This window comes from Manis pentadactyla, chromosome 16 (genome assembly GCF_030020395.1).
Source record: "Manis pentadactyla isolate mManPen7 chromosome 16, mManPen7.hap1, whole genome shotgun sequence".
Taxonomy (NCBI): domain Eukaryota; kingdom Metazoa; phylum Chordata; class Mammalia; order Pholidota; family Manidae; genus Manis; species Manis pentadactyla.
The window spans coordinates 7,232,158-7,237,021 of NC_080034.1; positions in this window are offsets into that span (position 1 = coordinate 7,232,158).

The window sequence follows — 4,864 nt, forward strand, 5'->3', positions numbered from 1 at the left end:
TTTTTTGGAATAAAATAACTTAGATCTTTGGAAAAGTTGCAGATAGGATAGTTTCCCTGTTCTCACCTACTTTGTTTCCCCTAATGTCACTGCCTTGTATTACCATAGTACATTTGTCAAGACTACGAAAAAACCAACATTGGTATGTTACTGTTTATCTCCAGACTTTATGTAGATTTCAGCAATTTTTCTATTAATGGCCTTTTTTCTGTTCTAGGAGCCAACCCAAGACACCATTGTATTATTTTAAAAACTTAAATATTGGGAGTTTACATTTATTTCATCTTGATAAATTTGAATCTGGAGGCTGCTGTCTATGTCTAGCACATGAAATAAAAATGGATGTTGTCATTTACACATCCACATCTGATACTTACCTTTCTTTACTTTGAAATTTATAAACAGTAAACCAGGTCCAAAAACCACCTGTGGCATTGCACTAGAGAACTGTTCTGATGATTATGCTCCAGCCAATTGCAAATTCACCCAATTATAATCCAGGTCATATTTCACCGTTTTAATAAAGGTAATCTGAAATTTTATCAAATGGGAAAAGCAAGGTGAAGTAGATGGTAGCTTTAAATTTACTTTTTTGGGCAGATTTACTAATTTGCTCTGCCACTTACGGTCATGGAGGGCGTAAAGTGTCTGTACTAGGAGTTTTAAGTTTTTCTCTGTATCCAGTCACAGTTTGTGAGTTCAGGTAGGTTTGGCTTTTTATCAAACTGCGCTCAGAACAGCTCAGCGCAACAGTGCATGCAGTCTGGATACTGCCTTTAGCACAGTCCCTTTGAGACTTTGTCTGAAACATAGGTTATTGCTTATGTAAAGCAGGGTAGGTTTTAAAATGGAAATGTCAAAAGTAGGGAGTTTGGTGTATTTTGGTGAGAGTGACTGGCAGCAAAAGCTGATGGAAGACTGGTTTGGTCCTGCAGGTGTGGCTAGTATTGAAAGAACAAAATACTACACTTGATTAAGTGTTCGTAAAATCCTGTGACTGAGGGAATATCCTAGCTGGTATGATCAGCTGTGGTGTGGCCACATGAGCAGCAAGTCTCAGCGCTGTCTGGAGCCACCCAGACTGAGGAAGGGGTTCTTGGCATGCTGCCGAGGGAATCTGCACAATTCCCCACGCCTGGGCTGTGACCTGCAGGTGTAGGGGATGCATCTCCATCCCTAACCCAGGGAGGGCTTCAGCCAGCCTTTACCTGCAGCCCCTCACTTCAGCTGTCATCGTACCTTCTCTATTGACCCTCGGACTTCCTCTGCTTGAGCCTCTTCCCCTCTTCAAGGATTCTGCAAGGAGCTAGCGAGTTAGGAAATGTCAAAGGAGAAATGAGTGATTTTTATTTACTAATGTTTGGCTCCAGAGAGCACTGTGTCTATATTGAGGTGAGGGGATGCATCTCTTTGGAACCCAGTTTCTCATATTTTATAAAATTGTTCGTGGTGGTTTGTCTTCAAAGCTGTACCTGTCTGAAGTTTATTAAACTGCCCCCCTTTAAGGTTCTTTGTGAAATTGGAAATACACAGTTAATTGTTTGCATTGCTTGAAACCCCCCCCAAATCTGGGCCTGAATTTAGATACAGTTTCTTTTTAAATTTAGGCAGTGTTTTCAATGTCCCCTAACATGCTGTTTTAAATTGGGGTTTACCATGTTTTAAAAGGGTATATAGATCAATTCTAAAAAGAATTCAGAGCAACCGACATAAGACTAGTGAATTACGAGGCACCACATTTAAAAAGGTGTTTAGCCTAGCGAACACTAGAATAGTATTAATGTCTTCCAGTATATGAAGAATGTTTTAAGTCTGCAGAGGATGCTGTTCAAAGTAAAATTCATATTGTAAAATTCCCCTGCAGCCTCCAAACTGGGATAACACATTAGAATGAGTGCTATAATGGCTTAAGCATGGCAGCTCTGTAATTGCTTAGCATGAAATAGGCTACAGAGGGTGGGTATTGGAAATTGAAGGTTAAACCAAGAGAAACAGGCTTCTGGATAGGAGAGTTGGAGAAGCTTTACCCAGTGGAGGACCTCTGGTCCTTAGGAAAAAACACAAAGTGGCAACAAAATATCGTGGAGTTAGGATGCCTGGACCCAAGTGCTGCAGACTTCCTTAGCCAGGACATGGCTTAGGAAAGAGATCAATAAGCTTGTTTTTAAAGGTTTCCTGAGAAAATTATTTGGGGAATACACAGATGTAAAAGAATTGTATTGGGGTTTTCCCGTCCAGGAGTGTGCTATTTGAACAGATTAGTCTTTTTCCAACTTTTTTAACTAGGATGCATAGTAAAACTATACCTCCTATTGCAACATATAGTACACAGACACACAGTATCATTGCATCTGCGACATTGTCAGTTGGGAGTCACAAATGCTCCCGATTATAATACTATTACAGGACATCAATTTAGAGATGATAAAATATGAACAAATATCTTAAAATAGATGGAATATAATTTGTATATGAATTACTGAAACAAGTCTCAGAGTAGTACTTTTATGACAATTAACTGTATGACCTAATGAATACAGCCAGCACTTTGAAAAATAGTGACAGTAGAAACAGGTTCTAGATCAAAATGATTGCATCCTTTCTCTATGGCATAAAAGCACAGGGACAACCTCTACCTATCTGCATGTAGGTAGTCTTGCAGGCCCAGAGCTTACATTTGGAAAAACTGGTCTTGTCCACAAATCACAGCCAGCCTTTCATGGGAAGGTGGTTGCTCTCTTTTCGGTGTGAATTTCTGTAATGCAATGTGACATCAGTTTTCTGCACAACTTAACTGCCCTAGTACTTCAGTCAACATGAGATTATATTCTAGGTTCTCGAGGCAGCTCGCACTGTAAAATCAATTGCAACTAATTTCTGCCCAAAGCCGCTGAGGCAATGGGTATTCGTGGAAGGCGGCCAGCGGGTTCCACGGTCGGCTCGGTATCGGGACGACCTATGGAGCTTGTTGAACAGACTGAGTCAGAGCTGCTCACCATAAGGTTTGGCCATCCTTCCCACCTGCTGTCCAGCCAGGTTTAAGAAGCACTGCTCAGGAAGATGGACCCACCTGAGAATAGTGTTTGTGAGAAAAAAAAGCATTTACTTTAAACTTTTTATCCAGTGTTTGACCCAGTGATTGTTTTGGAAAAAGAAAATTTTTTTATAGCTTTTACAGTTTTAAAACCAATCTTAGGACAAAACAATGCTGGGGAACATGACAGTCACCAGTTCCAAAGGCGTTGCTTCCATTTTCTTTCCCACACCTCATTCCTCATACTTAACCATCCGTGATGGGAGTCGGTGCACCGTGCTCAAGTCATCCAGACACACAGCAACAGAACACACAAAAGATTAAACTTTAATTCTTTAGTTTACTGGGAATTATTTGTGTTCCAGAACTTTGATGAAAGAACTTCTACCAAGAAAAGATTTGCTCAAGGCCTTGCCAGTCATACATGCCTATAGTTTCTTCTAGTAACAGCTTTATCTGTCACATACTATAAAACGCACCCTTTGGAAGTGTGGGGAAGCCTTCAGCATCTGCCCGGCACATGCGGCTGTCAGCTTCAGCCCCCTTCAGGCCATTCTCATCACTCAAAAGAGCGGTGCCCTTTTTAAGTGCCAAGAAGCCGCCCAGAAGACAACTTTTAAATTTCCTGGGCCAGTTTGCACATCAGCCTCAGGCCTAGACCGAGGGGGCGATAGTAACCAAGATTGTTTTATATCAGTGAAGATTCAGCCCCTGGGGCTGTGGAAGGAAAGAGTGAACAAAATCAGTTTTGGTGTAGAAGAGAGCAGCGGACGGGCACGGCCACTGGGCGGCAGCAGCCCTGTCGGGCGAGCGAGTGGCAGGCACACGGGGAGCCATTAGGAAGTAGCTACTCTGACAGAATCACCCATGAAAGCATTGTTTTCCCTGACAGGTCATGTGATACATTTCTCGTAGAGTTTGGGAATATGAAAAAGTTATCTCCTGGTCCCCTTGATGAGACAAAGAACTGTACCACTGCCACCGAACCCCGAGGTGGACCTTAATGTTGAAGTGTAAGTAATCTGCGTTTTACTCCGTTGATCCTCAATTTTGAACTGTTTTCTTTAAAATGTTTCAATTACATTTTTAGAAATGAGTAAGGGATAATTATCAACAAATAGGTTTTAGAGACTGGGATACATACACAAATCTTTTCACTTGGTTTAAAAAAAAATCTCAACCCTTTTAAAAGTGCACAGTGGCAGTAAGTACATTCGTTGTGCAACAAGACAACCAAAATCTTGAGAACTCGTTCTGCAAAACTAAATTCTGTACCAAGTCAACAGGAATTCCTCATTCTTCCCCTCAACTCCTGGCAAGCACCTACTCTGAATCTGACCACACTCGGTATTCATGTGGAATCTATGGAATTTGTCCTTTTTAGTGACTGGCTCATTTCACTTGGTGTAATGTCCTCAAAGCTCATCCATGTGGTAGCAGGTGTCAGAATTCCCTCAAGGCCGAGAAACGTTCTGTTCGTTCACGTGCATTTTGTTTAGCCATGCCACACAGCCATGAACAGGTTTTTGGGCACTTCCACCTTTCTGCTTGACCCGAGCCAGGGCTCTTTGAGACCCTGCTTTCCGTTCTGTTGGGTGTACCTCCAGGAGTAGAATTGCTGCGTCATATGGTGATGCTACTCTTAATTTTGGGGAACATCAAACTGTTTTCCATTGAGCTGCACCATTTAGAATTCTGCTAGCCGTGCATAAAGGTTTCAGTACCAATTCCTGCACCACCTTGTCAAAACTTTTGTTTGATGATAACCATCCTGACATTTGTGAGATGGCATCCCATGTGGTTTTGGTTTGTACTTAATGACATAGGCAA